General features: G+C 39.6%; 1 long non-coding RNA gene across 1 annotated transcript; it reads left to right on the forward strand.

Annotated features, from left to right (window-relative positions):
* Positions 1-15299: 15299 nt before the first annotated feature.
* Positions 15300-18376, forward strand: LOC148184022 (uncharacterized). Its single transcript, XR_015772959.1, has 2 exons — positions 15300-15674; positions 16554-18376. It is a non-coding gene; the product is annotated as an uncharacterized LOC148184022 (long non-coding RNA).
* Positions 18377-19124: the final 748 nt, after the last annotated feature.

The raw sequence follows: 19124 nt of genomic DNA on the forward strand, positions 1-19124 counted from the left end.
GCACTCGCATCACATTCCAAATCACTTACTTATAATCCTCACCCCATGTTCTGAGAAGTAAATTGATCTTCCATTTTTATCAGGATGGAGATATGTTTGGTTTGATCAATTTAAAATAATCTCTTGATGTCCCAATGAGTAAAATCTTATATATACCTTAAATATTGTAAAATGTCATCTCCCCTTTAGAACAAAGAGCAGAGTGAGAATTTGTCTGAGCTGCACGATGGTTCTCAGTACCTCTGTTCATACAGAATGATTCAGTGTTTTATTCATGTTTTTGCAAGGACTTCTATAAAATACTTACTGATGTACATATGCATTGCATTTTATCTACAAACTCAAAAGTGTTAGGAAAAATTGATTATGTGCCATGACTTACTAAAAATAAAACCAACCCCAATGTCTATTGTAATTCACTTACCCTTCATTTGCACTAGGAAGATCAAGCTTTGAAATGCCCTTTGGATGATACTTATCAGAGTTTATTGAAGAGAAAATACACTTGAAAAAAAAACCCAACCAGTCCACTTAAATTGCTTCATTTTTTGTCTGTGATTCATTTCTTAGACTTTTAGATGTTTCATTTGATTTTCATTCCAAATGTGTACTGTTTGTGATAATTAATAACATAGTTATTGTGTTGTGTGGAGGCTGTAATCAAATCCAGGGTCCCTCTGTGCTGGATGATATGCCAAACACATATTACAGTGCATGGTCTATAGAATTTATCCATTAACTGGAAGATGTGATCATGGAAGGTACCTCCTGCAAACCAGTGAGGAAACCAAATGTCTGAAATTTTCAGTGGGAACTGGGTCACGCCACATGTTGCATAAAGTACCTTTAGGTACCCTGCCTGCTACAGAAATAATGTCAGTTGCATTAGTTAGAAAATACGGTTCTGTCTTGTGGCAAATAACATGGTTTTATACATGACCATTTCAGGTGTGACTTTCTACCATTAAAGATAAAATCCTTCAAGTCCAGTTTATCCTGGTGTATTTCAGTCCAATTTTACAGCATTCAGGGAAGTGTACAATGGCTAAAGAAAAGCTCAGAATATTTAAAATATTATCTTTTTATTGGTAACTGATCCACAATAATTGAATGCTCAAGGGCTGAAAAATAGATTGAAGACTGAAGCTTATTTTTCTAAACAGGCTTCATTTTTATCAGTGTTATTGATGAGATTCTGTGTATATATAGATCTGGACCATAACTAGTTCTTCAATATTATTCTTTGTCTATTGTCTTTCTTACTATCTGAGCTTTTCTCACCATCTAAACCTACTTTAAAATTTGGTAGATGGTTATTTGCCATACTTGTATATAAATTTCTCATTATACATCAACTGAGAGACTCTCAAAGAATAGACTGCAGTTCACATGCAAGCCACAGCAACTGACTTTCTGTAACCAGTGATGGCAGAGCAGGACTTGTGCTTCCTTGTGTGAAATAGGTGCTGGAAGCACAGCAGTGACAGAAATGTTCCTTCTGGTTTTGTTTGTTCCTTTGATCACCAGTTCTTCACACAGAGACAAAGAGAGCCCTGTGTTCTGGCAAGAGAGCTGAGGAAGGAAGGTCAGGGTAAAGGATTTTGTTTGCTGCTAGCAGAAGAGAAGGAGGCTGCCCAGTGTAATGGGGGCTGCCATGTAACTGGGGTCTGCTATGAGATCTCTTCCTGTTCTGTGATGAAGAGAATTCCCTCTCCGTATGTGCAGGGAAAAGCTGAAAGGCACAAAGCCACTGTGCTTTTCTGGAGAGCCTGATGAATTGAATGAGGTTTTCCTTCCTACCAGCAAGAAAAAAGTGCAAACTGTTACTGTGAAGATGTTAAACAGGCCCTGGCCCAAGCATGTGGTAGAAAAGACTTGTACAAAAGGGGCCTTTGAAGAAGCACAAGGGAAAGAGGGAGCATCAGATTCCAGTGTAAATGGGGAGGGCTGGAGATAAGCGTCTATCTGTGGAACAACCAGGCACATTAGGAAGTGAAGACAAGGTTGGTGGTGATTTATGCCAGCAGGTTAAACCTTACAGAACTAATGGCCTTTGAAATCCATGGGCTGACAATGCTGGGCAGCCCATGGTCATTACATTTAGACAAACCTATGTTGGGAGGTACAATGAAGATCTCAAATTTAAGCACACAAAATTAATTGTCTTGCCTGTGTGACCTTTATGTACCTAACTTCAGCACATTCACAGTGCTCTCCCTCTGATCACCAAAGCATTTACTAAAAGCAGTGTTACCTTATTGTAAATCAAATTTCATTTGTATTAACCCTTAGTTTGGTCCTTAAGAGGAGGTTGTTATGTGTACCTAAAGAGGCTGGTTGTTGTTACTGATGCTACAGTGTGACTGATGGTCTTGGTAAGGATATAATCACTCATCCTGTGGCTGCATTCCTTGGTAAATGCTCTTTTTAATTTCTCAGTACAGAGAAAGATGCCAAAACCAAACCACTCATGATGATGGCAATTGCTTGCCTTGCCTGCACTGCTGGTCTTTTCCTACCATGCAGTACTTATCAATTTGTGCTTTTTTCCCCCATTTCTGTGTACAGTGTGCACAATGTAAGATGTTTGTGTCATGAGCAGTTACTCAATACATTGATCTCTCCTCACAGTTCAGTGTGACACTGTGCCTGCTTTGCAGCACACTCCAACCTAAATGCAGAGTTGCTACCTTCTGAAAGCCCTTTCTCTGGTGCCTGAGTCTTTGACAAATAAAAATGAATTTTCAAAAAGCAGTTGCTGTATCTACCCTGTAGATTACTATATGAGGCACAGAATTTTCCAGATGGAGAATTTGCTTGGTATGGGGACTCATTTGGGTACCCAGGCCCTTGTGGGCTCTGGGCAGCACTGCAGCACCTGCCATGCTCAGGGCTCATGCCCTGTTCTGTTCACTTGCAGCTGTGAGCCTGCCCTCCTGCAAACTTGGCTCCAGGATTTCGAGTCAAGCACTCAGAACATGAAGAACAAACAGCTAACCACAACTTATGAGAAGTTCAAGTAATAACTGATTATTACACTGTTATTCTTTGGCAGAGGCAAGGTTGGATTCCCAGGAGAGCACTTAGCTAGGAGAAAGTAATTTCTCATCCTAAAATTTCCTGCCTCGTGCCATCTGTGCCTTCCAAGTTCTGCAGCATACTGACCAAAGATTAGCATATGGACATTTTTTCAAAAAAATGTGCATCCCTGATTTATGCTTAGAATAGGTTTGTTCTATAAATCATCTGTCTATTTAGACCCTGCTGGATCTGGATGACATAAAGTGCAGTTACTGATGTTAAAAATAGTTTTCCGTTGGAACTTAGATACAGCTTTTGATTACATAGCATCAGCTGAATTTGTAGCACTGACTGGAATTTGTCTATGTGCTTAATATATGGGTCAAATAACTAACTGATTGGAAAGTTCATGCTAGAAAGATGATAGTAGCTGATCAGTGGAAGGTACAAGAACTGAAGACATGCAAATAAAGCCTGTTCATAGAATCAATTAAGTTGGAAAAGACCTTTAAGAATATTGAGTCCAACTATTAACTCACCACTGCCAGGTTCACAATAAACCATGTTCCTAAGCACAACATCTGGACATCTTTTAAATCCCTCCAGGGATGGTGACTCCATCACTGCCCTGGGCAGCCTATTCCTATGCTGGGTGACCATTTCAGTGAAGAAATGCACACAGAGAATCTCACAGAGAATCACGTAAGTTAGAAAAGATGTTGAAGATGATGTACTCCAACCCTTGACTGATCTCCACTCTGTCAGCTGGGCCAGGGCACTAAGTGACACATCCAGTCATTTCTTGAACACTTCCAGGGATGGTGACTCCATCACCTTCCTGGGCAGTAGGGTATTCCAATGCTTAGCAACCTTATCTGTGAAGAAATTTTTGCTGAAATATCCTGCGCTAGAAGAGATCCACACAAATCACCTAAGCCCAAGTCCTGGCCCTGCACAGAACAGGCCTGGGAATCACACCATGTGCCTGAAAACGTTGTCCAAATGCTTTTTGAACTCAGGAGTCTTGGGGCTGTGACCACTTCCTTGGTTCTTTGTACTTAAGTTAAACTGGTAAGCCTCATGAGAAGCTGCTTGATCAACAGTGGACAAATCTTGTAATGTAATTACTGTCCTTGTTCTACTGTCTCAACAAAGAAAACTGGGTGATGAACCTGTTACCAAGCTGAGTAGTGTCTGTACCAGGTGAGTGAGTCTGGTTTCTGAAAGAGGTAGTGCTAGAAATATACTCAAACAATCAATCATTGTCAGTGAAAGAGAAATGCTAACAATATCTTCAGATTCTGGACATTTTTGGAGGGTAAAATAAGAGTAACCTGCAGGGTAGCCAATGGTCAGAGAGGGAGACAACCTTGAAAGTAGTCAACATGATGGAGATCAAAGCTCCCTAAAGAGAACTGAGCATAGTAATGGACTGCTCTCAATCAGCAAAATTTTCCTAGTGTCAAATCTAAATATGCCTTACTGCAATTTAAGTTCACTACTCTTTGTTCTGTCAACAGCAGACACAGGAAACAAATTATTCTCTCAGTCTTTTCAAATACTTTTATTGTACAATTCTGGAAGACAGTCACCTTCTCCCCTCCTTCTGTATTTGACTAAATAGTTCAGACTTCTTTAGCTTTTCCCTGTGGATATGTCATAGTTCTTGGTTGTTCTCCTTACACTTCTTTGTTGTTTTATGATTAGTTTGCAACTTTCTTGAAGTCCAGGTCCCAAACTAGAGGCCAGATTGCAGTTCAGGTTATACCAGTAACATGTGCTTTAGGGGACTCCTTCAAATGCTTCATGGTGATGCTTTTGTGTTTATCTCCCAATATTTTACCTTCTTCTATTTTGTGTGATCAGTTGTCCTGGGTGCAGAATGTTCTGTCCTTTTGTTATTTGTCTAAATTTTTCCTTGTTCATGTTGCGTTGCCTGTGACTGAGACAAGTTGGCTTCATTAAACACACCTCCTGCTCTTTCTCCACTTTGCATTACCCCGCAACTGTGCCATTCATGCTTTTCTAAGAAAAGACAAATTTTCTGAGACTTCTTTTCTTCTTGGTCATATTTTCCTTAGGACCTGTGAGTTCACTGATTTTCATACAAAACAGACTTCATGGTCTTTATTTTGCTGTTCTTTCTCATCCACTTCACAAAAATGAGGAACACTTACTTCCTAGTCTCAGCTAACTTTTCACTACCTTCTCAACCAGTTTCTCTCTACTGCTTGCAATCAAATGTAAAGTGAGCTCTCTCCTGCCTGTGTTCAGAATAAACATATCACTCTCAGTTGTGCAACTTCAGTAGTAACTGGTTTATTGTATTTGATTCCCAGCATTTCTTGTTTATTTCCTGTGTTACTTGCATTAATAAACAAGTATCTGAGATGATCAGGGAATTGACTCACTTTCCTATACAGCCTTCTTATGACCCTTATGAATACAAAACAAAGATACTGATCCCTACTTCTTGACAAGGTGGACTGAACATCTATCCAGTAATTTGTTGAACAGTGTTTCAGGAACCCAAGCTCTTCTGCTGCTACAATTTATACAGACAAATTCTCATTTTCAAGATATCTTTCTCACTGTCTTGTCATTAAATCACAATTGGAAGAATAAAGAAGAGTTCAAGGTGACTCCCCTGCTGCCTCGCCCTCGCTCTTTGCACCTTACAGTTACTACCTGTTCCTTCAGTCTCTCTTCTAGCAGTACTCACGTGATGAAGAGCATGAGGAAACAGCCATTAAACTGGTGGGGCTTCCTCATCTCATGAAGACCCAAGTCCTGGAAAGAAAGAAGCTATGAAGCATTGACTGAAGATACTTTGCCTTTTCAGACAAAAGGTGTGTAAGAAAACGGTGTTGGCTGTTCCACAGGCAGGACTGACCTGTTTTGCTTCCTGACAGCAGTAGTGCTGATGGTGCCAGGGGGACTTGCAATTCCACACCAAGCCACAGAGCATTTCAGAGATTAATGAAATGTTATTGACAGGTTTTAGTTAAGAAGTGACAGTTAATGAAAACCTATAACTCCTACTGTGAGATCTGAGATAACATTAAGAGCAGTGTCTTGTTACGAGAGAAAAAGTGCACGGAAAATCACACAAATACTTACACTAAGATTCTGATGAGTCTTTTAAATAAGAATTTAAGATGAGGAGGTCCTATATGAACATAGTGGGATCCTATTATATTAATGGGATAACTGCTGGAGATAAAGGACTGTATGTATCCCCAGAGCATTGCAGCCAAGGATTAGAATTTGCTGAACCTGCCCACAATATATATGGAACAGGTAGTACTTATCTATCCCATGAAAAGCTTTGAGCTAACAGCCAGAGATAGAGCAATTGCCTGAATGAGATGATTGCTTTGGAAGCCACTTTTAAATAGAAGTAGGTTTGAGTTGTGTCAGATGTAGTTCTATATTGACTGATGATTCAAGGGCTTTTGTATGCAGAGTGTAGGTGCAGATCCTAAGAGATAAAGTGAACCCTGAATGTCGTAAACTGAAATTGATAGCACATCCCAGCGATTTAAATTAATAATGTGCTGAAAGTCTGGTTTTGCTTACGTTTCAAGATTTTGACTCTGCCTCCCTTTTTACCTTTGAAGTTAACATTCACTGCAGAGTGATCTTTGTTTTCTCCCAAGCACTTTCATCCTCTGCCTCAGGCCATCCCATGTACATGGGAGGAGATCTGTGTGAAAGGTTTTTTCCAATCCCTCCTTAAAATTAATTTCTGCTATGAATCTTATAAGCAATGATAAGCTGCTACTGTTTGCTGTGCTGCATGTGGTGTTCACCTCATTACTCACCTCTTTCCAAATAAAGGAGCTTAATGTGCCAGAAGGTATTACCTTGGTAAGACCAGTTCTGCTTCTGTAGACCTTTGCAGCTGTCTGGGGATGTCAAAACATAATCTGGCTGTGAAAATGGTATTTTAGGGTAAAGATAGGCCTCTGAGGCTTTGTTGGGACAATGGGTCCTCCAATTCCTTTCATGACATTGGAAGAAAAAAATGAATTAATGTCAGATCCTGATAATTTTTACCCTTGGTGTCTGATTCTCCTCCTACTTCACTTTCTAAAGAGCTGCTTTATTTGACCTATTTAGATTTTAGCATGGCTCCTAGTAGTTTGTATATTGCTATACTGATAGCACCCAGCCTTGTGGCATAACATCTACAGGCAATCTGTACACCTGTGCTCTGGAGAGGCCAATCCAGGATTAGGCACGGTCAGCAAGTCTTTTATTAGGGCAATGGAACTAATGCAGCCAAGCTGTTATATCACTGCTTGGGGATATTAATCTGATTCCCAGAGTAGGTACAGCTATTTAGCAAGGTGTTGGGCATTTCTTTGTAGCACAACAGAGATGTACCCTTAGATTCCTACAGGCAGTTTTCACATTTAGTCCATAATTCTCTGCAAGCAAATTTTGGAGGTAAAATGAGTGTTGCAGGCAGAAGACAAAAATGTCAAAGACCACCAACTGAAACAGATGGCCTGGCTCTGGACTAGACCCAGGATTACAGTATCCTCCAGAGTTGAACATGGCAATTACTTTGTGATGCCTACCCATAACAGCAGAAAAAGCCAAAAGATTATGTGTTCTTGAGACCTCATGACAAAAGATACAATACCTCTGGTGATCTTAAAAGTAGGCACAATACATTTATGCAAATGGGGGTACTGACTGGCTTGCTTTTGCAAGCCTCCAGCTGATAACAATCAGCTATTGGGATAAATTTTTTATTGTCTTGTCCAAAATCCAGTGTATTGAACAATCATGCCATGGGTTGTCTCCTCCCTCTGTCTGGGTTGGCCCAGTGCCACTGCCCTCAGTTGTACAGTGCCAGTTTATTGCAGCTGGGACTCCCAACTATGATTTGCTTATTCATCAGGTTCCAAGGGGAAAATATAAATAGTACTTAACTCTCTTACTGCTCTTTCCAAAAAAAAAAACCAAAAAAACACCAAAAACCAAAACCAACAAAACCCCCTCATCTGCATAAACAGAAGAGAAAAGCTAAATACTGTTCAAGATAAAGTACTGAAATTTTGGTGTCTCAAGGAAAAGGGCAAAAAGCTGATATTGTCCTACTAAAATTGATAGAAACACTATCACTGACTGGTGGATGTAGGATAAATCTGCAAATTATCACAAAGGCCCTTTAGGAAAGTCAAATAGCTTTCAGAGGAATTCGGCATTTCATTGCTTCTACCAGTGTTAGCAATATATTGTTTATTTTTGTGATCGCAAATAAAGGCAGCAGCCAGTTTGGATCTTCACCACCTACAGAAATATCTGCTGGAAGAACTTGTAAAATGCTCAGTTTTTCTCAAAGTAGTTGCTTTGTATTGAATGTGAAACAGAATCGGAAGCAGAAAGCATAATCTTCCTTACTGTGCCTGCACTTCCCAGGAAGCGCCTTTCAGTGTCTGGGGGGTCAGACTGCCTGTTAGCCCCCAGCAAACCCAGGAGCAGCCAGTCACACAGCACTGTACCATTCAGAGGCTCAGACTTTCAGCTGGGACTTTGCTGGACTTAGCTGTGCCAGAACTGTGGGAGAAATCTTAGCCTAGTCGTGTTAAGTAATTCCTGTAATCCCAGCTCTTACACCACTGACCATTGTTTGAGTTTACAGAACAAAAATGTTCTATACTGCATATAGCAGCTGAAAGCACAGCAGAGAATATCTTTTGTCCCAGGTTTCAAGCAAGTTTTAAGTTGTTTTTCGTGTTGCTTAACACATGGATAAGAATCATATCCTTCAGGAGAGCAAAACCAGAGCAAAGTCATTGTACACCCAACCAGCTGTAGGTAACTGAGCCTGCTTGGTGTTGCACAATGAATTAGTGCCATCTACAGTGTGAAATCGGTCCTGAAGATGGAAAGATGTCAGAGGTTTAAACTACACTCAAAGCAAAACAGCACGCACAAAAAATTAACTTAAAATTTAAAAACAAATAAAGACATGATAAAAAGCCAGAAGAAATTAATTTAAAAGCTTGCAATGTATTAAAATAGAGATAGAGAATTAAATATAATTTAATAAAAGTTTTGCTTTTGAATATGCTTGATTCCAGCATAGATTGATGTATCCATATGTTATAGAGATTTTTTTTCTCAGCTCGTTTATTTTTGCTATTGTTGATCTAACTGATCTTGAAGTAAATGACAAAATTTCACCTGGTACCCTTCTTAATAAGCTTTATGCAATAGCATGTCAAACCTGCTCTGGATCCTCTGGTGTCATTGGTATTGCTTACCTACACTTCATGAGGAGAGAATCTGAAATCAGTTAAGTTAAATTCATATTGTGTGGTTTTCCTTGTTAATGCAGTTAATCAAAACCTAAGAGCATGTTGCCCTTTTGAAGTGCTCTGCCCTTGACCAAGGCACATGAACATTTGATTGGGCTTTACCTATTCACCTAGGAATTGTCTCCATTATCTCTTATGGGCTCTGTTCAGGCAGTAAAGCAAAAGGGGGATTTAATGATGATAAACTGAATGACTCATTTCTTTCTCCCCTTGTACAGTCTCAAGAGGGCTGAGCCTGCTTGCTCTTCAGCCTTTACAAGCCATAAATACAGTTTGGGATGGAGAATGAGTTTCTGACAACTGGATGTGGAGTTATTCTAAACTCTTACACAAACGGGCAATCAGGATGTGAATGCAAGAGCAGTGTCCCAGTTTCTGCAGCACCTCAGTGCCTAAGTGGAACCTCTAACAATGATCTCTAGAGAAAGCAATAGAGATTGACTTCTTCATTTGCCACTACTGATATTTCTAAAATTACATGGATTTGAGAATAGGAACTGAAGAAGCAGATTCTGATCTCAAGGTCCCTTACAACCTTCCTCACTGTTCCACTCTCTCTCCTTTCCTCTTTGCTTGCATTTCTCCTCAGTATTTATATGTCTTCACACTTAGATCCATTGTTTTCTTATGTCAGTGGTATTATGTCAATTGTACTTAGGGTAATACATGGCAAATTTGAGAACATACTTTCTCCTTTTTTTTATACGCACTATGCATAGCAGACTTATTAAATGTTGAAGCAATACTTTCACTAATATAATGTACCAGCCATTCCTTCCAGGAAATGCATAAGAATTTAGAAATACCCATTCCTATTGATTAGTATGGATACTGATAGATCCATGCAGAGAGCCCACACCAGTTGTGAAAACCTTGTTTGATTTTCTGAGCCTGGGAGCAGTCAGGCATTGATTCATGCCATAGAATGTCACTGCTTAACCAAGTTGTCTTTGTTAGGAGCACAGCCTCTCTTAAACTCAGTAGAAGAGGAAGGCAATATGCACTGTAGATTCAGATCTTAGGTGCACACTGGTAGAAAGGGAAGATCTGTAAAATTGAAGAAATCAAAAACAATGATAGAATTGATGGTGTCCATGCTCCTAACTTAGATACCTCAATAAAGTCTGGGAAATGAATTCACTGGTAACAGGAGCTGAGAGGAAGGACCCTACTAATGTTTTTTTTTTCCTTCAGAATCAAAAGAGCTGTAGAATTATAAACAAGAAGTCTGTTATGTCTGTGTTCAGGGACATGAGAATTAATCAGCTGTTTTTCTTAGAAGGATTATGTTGAAGAAATACCTGCTTTCAATTTTTCTTCTGCCCAGAAACAACCTGTAAAATATCAAATACTCAGTAAATGCTCAAGGCAAAATGCTATCTATAATTAGCTTGTAAATGGTTTGTTTATTCAAAACACAGTGATGACTTCAGTGTTATTAAGCCTGCTTGGGCAATGCTCTTGAGCAATATGTATTCTGGATTAGTAACATGCAGCACCTGATCCCAGCATTTGGTTCTTCTCTCTGATACATTCTAGAAATTCAGGAAAAACTTCACTTAAGGGAATGAGCTTTTCCTCTCTGAAACTGGTGTGGGCTGGGCTGTGCGGTCCCCAGTGGTGGTGTGTGCCTGGAGAGACAGGAACACACAGGTCATGGCTTGGGGACACACAGCTTACCCTGCCTGGGGCTCCATTCACCTTGGCCAAGCCCCACTTCCAGCCTTTTCTCCCAAAGGTGCTTCCCATACATCCTAAACAGGTGTTCCACTAAGGTTTAGGAAGAAAAGATCATGAAGTTATACCTCATCTAGATTGTGTATATTGCGAAGCATGCTGTTCTGTATCTAGAGAAGCAGCTCACAGCAGAATCACCACCAAATCCTCTGTATTCTGCTATAATTATTATTGAGTTGCAATTTGTGGGAAAAATACTACTGATATCACTCACATTTATAAATGTCAAATATATTTAATTTTATTGAAGACAGTTTTTAAAAATGTGTCCAAGTAGTAGAATTAGAATTAATTTTCTTCCAAATATGTAACTTATGCAGGTTATACATGTAACTTATATAATTAAGTATAACTACCTTATACTTCAAGGTATATACAGTTATTTAATTTTCAAATTAAATTCTTACATTTCATCATAGTTCTACAGGTGATACCACCATCAGAACAATTGTCCTAAATTTATATTGCTGTAAGACTCATGTTTTGAATTCTTCTGTATCTTGATGCATCTTTAATCTTTTATGACAGTGTTAGTTCAGAAAGTCGTTCATTCCTACTGAAATGTTTTCTTCTGTGAAAAAGCGAAGATAATCACAAATAGTCTTTCAAATATGACATCAAGATATTTATTTGTAGGAGTATTATTATAGACAGACCAGGGAAAAAAACCCACAAAAATGCCAATGGTTAAAAATCCTCTCTCCAATGATGTCATTGGAGTCATTTTGTCAGGACTGTGGATCTGAAGATTAGTGATAATGAGTGATAATTTTTAGAGAAGTTTCAACATGCGTTTAGTTCCGTATGTTCTGTTCTCTTTAAATTAAGGATTTCAACGTTTATGCCCAGGGAGGGTTAGCAATTCTCTGTGCAGCAGGCTTGGTTCCCTCAGATGATGTTCTGAAACCAAGTACCATGGAAAATATGACCCAGCATTAACTTCCTGCACACTCAACTCGCCATTTGAAATAAAATAAACAAGTAGCCTCACAGAGAAATGAAACTGCTGAAACAGCCTTACACTGTTATCTACAATCCTCCCCCAGGAGCCAGTGAGGGAAAAAAAGAGCTACAAAATCAGGGGGTCAGTGCTGTCTCTGTGTGTTAGTTGAAAGTGCTTTGCACTGGCACTAATGGGATGTTATTGCCTGTATCACTGTACCAGTGGTGAGAGAACCTGCCCTAGGACCTGCCCCCTCAGCTAAGGTGTGAGGACATGGTACTAGCTAATGAACGAGGGACCTCAGCAATTCAAAAGCAAATTATTCCAATGACAGCAGTCTAAAGAGTAAATATTCTTAAATGCAGGACTCTGAAAGAGTGAAGGAGCAAGGAACCACCCTGTGGGATTTTGGAAAATCTCACATATGTTGGGAAAAATACATAATGTATTTTTATAGTAGCCAAGAAGAAGAAAGCACCTGGATAAGCTGTGCCAGGAGAGCTTTGAAGTCCTCCTGCCATTCTGAAGGGACCAATAAACCTAGGAACAGCAAAAGGCTTTTAAAATCCAAACTTAATGTGAGAAAACTCCTAGTGTTCACAAGGGGTGTATAAGTACTATCTGGAGGGTTGGCAATGTGAATATAGAGGAGGCTGGAGCAGGCTGAGCATCCCCAGGCACTGCATGAGACAGATGGAGTGAGGAACAACAGAGCCAGCTGAACCAAGAGCAGCTGAACCTTTTGGGGGACACTTTTGACAAACATTGTTCAAAGACATGTGAAAATAGCAGTGGTCTGGCTGTCAGTGCCAGGGTGCAGTGTTGTTCTTAGCAGGGGCTATGGTACTGGGGAAGAGTGGTTTGGATTTACAGCTCAGTTAGTGGAAGGTATAGGAACCAAATACATGCAGGTAACACTAAGATGACCACAGCTCACAGCTGAAGTGCAAAAAATAGATTTATTCCATCATCTCACTGGCTGGAGGGTTCCAAAATCGAATGGAGACCCATATGTTGCTAAGCTCATTCTAGCAAGGGCAAAGTGTGGCTAGGCCTGAGTTCTGTGTTAGAGAAAAAAAAGGTGTCTTGGGCATGCTCAAATCTTCCCCAGGCTGTGTGTTACAATCTCTGAACTTCTTATCTTCCTTCCTCCTTATGAAAAGGCCACCAGCCTGTCTGAGGAATGCTGTTGTGTTTGTTAACAGCACTTTGTTATCTGGGTGAAAGAGCTCTTCTATAGCAGACGGAAAACAACTCAAAGTGAACACAAATACATGAATTTTCTCACACTGAGAGAAATATCTCCCAGGTGCAAGGTTGGTCTTTGAGTGAAAACAATTCTAGAAACAGCTTGTTTTCCTCTCTCCTTGCCAATCTTCCATTTTTCACCCTTTCATCCCCACAGAAGACCTGATAGAAAAATAAGATTACATCTCATTTTCTAGTGAATGTTCAGAAAACTGAAATTTAAGTGCCAAACATGGCAAGATTAATGAGAGGCACTGTTGCTATTGTAAGACAGCGTTTGATTTCATTTTAATACAGGAATTAATGCTAGAGTAGTCTGAGCAGGAGAGAGAAAGGAGAATCTCAGTATAAATTTATGATGTTTCCAGTCCTCACAACTGTAGAGAAAAAGATGGTCAATGTAGAGAGCATGAAACACAAAAGCAAATACCTGAAAATAAGTAGCAGAACTCAAACCATGTATCATATATCTAGGACAATCTGTTGCTGTTAGAGGGTCTGTCTCAGGAAGTTTGGTTGCTTAGGGTTATCCACCATGTACTTAGCTGCTATTTTCTCTGCTGATGAATGTAAATCAGTCTTTTGCATTCTGGTCACTTTAGACACATCTTTCAGACATATTTATTTCTGAATAAATTCTGTATTTGTTACAGACAGGTAGGATATTTACTGTTTTGGGAGAATTTACAGGAAAAAAACCCAACTCATTGTCTCATCCACCATAAAATCAAGCAATTAAATTTACCAAGATAACAAAACCACAGTTCTGGCAAATAACATGCCAGATATGTCTGTTTAATGACTGATTCGCCACTCTGTGTTTGTGTAGACTTCTAATTCTTTGCTCTTCACACCTTGCTAACATATTCTGGACGTTGTCAAAAACCCTCATGCTGAGGTTCTCCCCACCATCTGTGTGTTGTAGGCTGTCTTGGAAGTGAGCTTCAAGGGTGTTCTCTGACAAAAAGCTTAGAGAAGGATGCTATAGTTATAGTTAGTATATAGAGAAGGATGCTATAGTTATCTGATTCAGGATTTGATAATTAAAAAGCAGGAGAAAGAACAATAAAAAATAATAAAATATATTTTTATATATAGGTAAATATATATATAGTATATATATTTAGTAGGTAATCTAATAAATCATCTGTTTACTGCAGCTGAGTAAAAATCTTCATGTCTGCATGTAACAGGCACAGAATTCATGTGTCAAAAATGTCCATACTGGAAATGGCACAGTCCACAGCTGAGGGGAGGATTGTTTACTTCCCTGCCTCTCCACCTCTGAGTGCACAAGTAACACATTTTAAACAGATATGCACAGGCTGCCAGATGTCAGATTGCTATGGCTGAAAGCTGACTAGCTATAAACCAGCCCTGGTTTGCAAGATGAGTTGTTTAATTAGCACAGTGCTGGTTCCAGGGAGCTCCTAAGCTTGGGTATAGTGCCACGGCACTGTAGCTCTCCAGTTCTGCGTGCATAGGGGTACACATGTCCATCCCTGTGTCGGCCCAGCTACTCGTGTGCTTAAATAATCTCCTACCAGAAATGCTGATAACATTTTCCTGCCTTTGTTACCCTGTCACACACTTTGTTTTGATCCTGAATGCAGGCAGGTGATTTCACATTTCCCTGCTGTGGAAGGCTGCTTTCTCATCAGGAAGCCTCACAGCTCCTTTGTACAGGTGGATTAATGATGGTTTGGGTAGGGAGTGCAGTATTCTTAGCAGTAGGAGCAGGGAAGTATTTTATTCAAGGAACTGATCATTTATGGGTCAGTTTCTTGAATGGAAGTAGTAAGTGAACTGCAAACAGGAATTCCAGAGAGTGTGTAATTGGAGCGCAAGCAATTTGTGTAGAGAGACATATGCATAGGGGAAAATGACTTTTAAGGTTCTTGTAGATGGGAGGACAGACAGCTTTCTCCATTTTACTCACAGCGTCAGCAGCAGAGACAGACTCCTCCCACTCCTGGGCTCAGCAACACAACCCAATGAGGCCGTGGGAGGTGGCTACAACATCCCCAGGTGCTCCCCTCGCAGCCACCAGGCACAAACACACGCTCCTGCTGCTGATGGGCCAGCGACAGCTGCTGGTGCTTCTTGCACCCAGCTTAAAAACAAGGGGACTTGGCTGTCAAACAGTCTTCATTGAAGAGAATTCAGCATTCTATAGGCTTTGAGCCATAGAAAATAGCAAAGGACTGAGAAATTCCTGGCAGCAGTAGTCACTCGTTCCTCAGGGTATCCCAGCTGTGCTCTCTCCTCACCGTGCTAAAACCATGGGCCCTGTAATGCATTGTGGATCCCGAGTCTTCTGCTTCAGGTCTGGCAGCTGGAGCAGTCGCTGGATCCACAGCTCCCCACCTAAGGACAAGGTGGGACTGTTGGTGAGTTCTGTCTTTGAGCCTTCTTTTTAAATTTTTATTTTATTTTATTTTTTTTTAATTGCATCTGAGTCCATCTTCTTGGAAGACCTGTCTCCTGCTGTTCTTTTTAATATAGAAAATATTTGCTTTCTTTATCCCAACTAGAAGCCAGTTCTCCCCAGGAACTTCCTCTAGTCCTCAAAGAAGTTTGTCTCCTCCCACTTCCTAGAAGGGAAATTTGTGCCTGAGAGGAAGGGAATGCTGTCATAGCATCCTACAGAGACATGCCACAAAATCCATTTCTGTGGGGTACCTTTTATAATCTTTGATTATAGTCCCCAGAACAAGTATTCTAGCATGTGATTATAGAAGACCAACTAAATTTATTTAACTAAATAATTTAACTAAAAATTAAGCAGCAACTCTCTGCCCTATTGTATCAACTCCCAGTGTTAGTAAATACCCAAAGTTCTTTTATTTGAATAGTGATAAGCTGTGCTGCTGTAACTATTAAGCAACTAATACTGTTTCTATAAAGATTTTATTTATAAAAAGCTCAATAAATAGGCACAAATGTACTGAATCTGTAGGAAAATAAGACATTTGCCTAATGTCTTTTAATGTGCCGTTTACTGTTTTAAATGTGTCTTATATAAGCACGTTAGTGCATGGAATGGACTAAGATACTTTTCTTTCCAACTGCCTTAGATTGCTGGTGCTTTTAGTTCAAACATATAAAATAATCCTCTGTGGATTATTTTTCCTTTGGAATCTGTCACATCTCTGGAATTATAGCTGCAGAAGTTCAATAATACCACATAATTTACTTGGCAATATACATCTTAGTCTAGGAGTGTTTCAATTTGTTTAACTTTATTTAATCTTTTTTCTTTAATTTAGGAAACAATCATTGGATTCTCAGCATTTTCACTGGCACTTCTGGGACCAGCGGGATGGTTCCTGTGCCACCTTTCAAGCTATAAAAAGAAATAGAAAACATCCCTTAAAAACTAAGATCTAAAGGCTACAATAAATGGTAATACTCCAAATTTGGACTCTCTTGAAAGTCCCTGTTACCACACTGTCACCCATCCCATGGACCAGGTCCCAGAAAGCTTTTACGGATACTGTAGAATTGCACCCAGATATACAATGGTGTAGTGATACAAAATAGTGGCAGGTCTACTCTGCCACCACCTGCTGTGTTGGGCCAGCCTGGATCTGTCGTCAGGTGTTGCAAGAAATGGGAGATTGATGAGGAGGACTGTAAACACGCTCAAGTGACTTGCAGTTTGGCTGTTGAAAAGCACATATATCATACTAATTGTTGTTTGATGTTGTGTTTTAGACAAGTTGAACATCTGTGGCTAGGAAACATAGGCCTGTGGTAGACTTAGAGGCACCCTATCAAACATGCTTGAGAATCCTGCCCTCCTGCAGGCAAGATTAAAGCACAATGGCAAATTATACTTGTGTGAATCCCTGAAATGCAGGAAAAAACAGCAGGTTTGCTGATCCTTCACCATGGACCAAGCTTTGCAGTGCCTGTGTTCCCACTTGTGTGCTTCTCCTGTCTGCTTCTTTGGTGATCCCTGGTTGGTGAGATAAGAAAAATGAGTTTACTCTTTGCTTTTCATCCATGGTTTTGTCATTGTTTCTGAGTCCTGTTTGCACCAACCAGCTCATACAGGTACCATCAAAAGTTTAAAGTAAATAAAGAGGAAAAGATACAGAAAAAAAATTTATAGTCATCTCAGACTAAACCTCTGAGAATTTAGGAAAGTTTTCTTGAGAGTTTCTCTTTAATCTTTACATGTGTTCTTTTGGTGTGTTCCTCTTCCACCAGGATGTTTTTCTGCAGGTGATGATTGTCAGGTATTTCAATTTATTTTCAGTTTTTAGATTAAGATTTTTGACCTTTGAGAGATTCTCCAATGAGTGCTATTTGCAATTATTATGATAAATAGTTTGAAGTCTAGACTGAATTTGAGAAAAGTATGGTAAATAACACTTGTTATGCCATGTTACATGTGTAATAAAATGTCTTCTAATGATTTCATGTCTGTCTTGCAAGAAAATGCAGAATGTGAACCTTTTGTGATGCTTGAGGATTAGTTGTGATGCTTAAGTATGAGCAGAATAGAATTTAAAATTCCATTAAGTAATTTGTAGTATCTAATATCAAAGCAGATTCTGAAAGTAGGGCTGTGAATGTGTGAAAGTGTATATTCTTGCTGTATTTCTAAAGTATGATTTTCCAATAAATTGTCTGAGTTCCTTTCAGCCTTGACTTCGTGACTGAAGTTTTCAGAGTGAGAATAGAGGCATTCATCCTGAGTGTATAAAGAAAGTCATACTGGTTTATTTTTTTCCAAGAAATGATAGCTTTTTCATGTAGTTGAACAGTCTGATGTGAAAGCCCAGTTGTGTATGTGGGAAGTTTCCCACAGATTTGAATGAGTGTTGGATATGTGCCTGCATTCCTGGTATCCAGAGAAAAATCAATGCCAGGAACTGAAAGGCACTTGGACAAGCAATCTGAAGCTTTGCTCCTGCACACTGTGAGTGCATCCTTTGGAATCATAAGGCTATTTTGAAGAATCTTTTGTAAAAATCATGCTTGAACATTTCAGTCTGCCTATATCTGCCTGTCCTGTATCTGATTTCATCATCCTTCTCTCACCTAGTAATGCTTAAATAAATCAGTAAGATATTACATTTCAGTTGTTGTACTTGTCCTCTTAAATTATGGCAATGAGTAATAAGATTGCCTGGTTCTAATACATGCTCAGGGGATGAGTAAAGCACTGAGAATTGTGTTGGATGAAATGAGGTAACAGATATATAGGGATGTTTATATTGAAGCAGTGATAATTTTTAGAAACTACTTACCTGAAGAGCTACTTAAAAATCAAGTGTTTTTCGCAAATACTTTTTTTTCAGATTTTCAGTCCACTTCAAGCATTTCTTCCTAAAAGTACTAATGATTACATTTTACAGGCACTTAAAAATGCTTCAGTCTTCATGTAACCCTCTTTACTGATTGCAAATGGATCTTTAACCCTGAGACGGGAAGCTCTGGGGAATGGGGTGCATAGAAAACCAAGGCGAAAAAGAGAGAAGCCAGGTAATTGCAGGCACTTTTATTGTTGTTAGTGTGATATGAATGAGCTTATACTCTTCATTAAGTGCAAGGGTGTTTATTTATTAGTCAAAAACAGCCACAGTTCAGCCAGAACTGGCTGATAAATGCAGGCAGTAGTGCCCAGGGCTCTAGCTCCAATAGCTGTTTTTTTCCTCAGGCTTCCTACGGCTCCCCACGGCTCCCCAAGGTGTTTGGTGAAAATGGTTGGTGGGTTTTTTATTTCACAGCAATGACCTTACCTGCAGCCTGACTGGTATCACCTGGACTCCCTGAGTGATGCTGTGTTCTGTGTGTGGATATCAGTGGAGTCCCCTGCAAAGAAAGGA

This window comes from Pseudopodoces humilis, chromosome 7, assembly GCF_049639895.1.
Source record: "Pseudopodoces humilis isolate 2021_Gansu_Grassland_sample_001 chromosome 7, ASM4963989v1, whole genome shotgun sequence".
Taxonomy (NCBI): Eukaryota; Metazoa; Chordata; class Aves; order Passeriformes; family Paridae; genus Pseudopodoces; species Pseudopodoces humilis.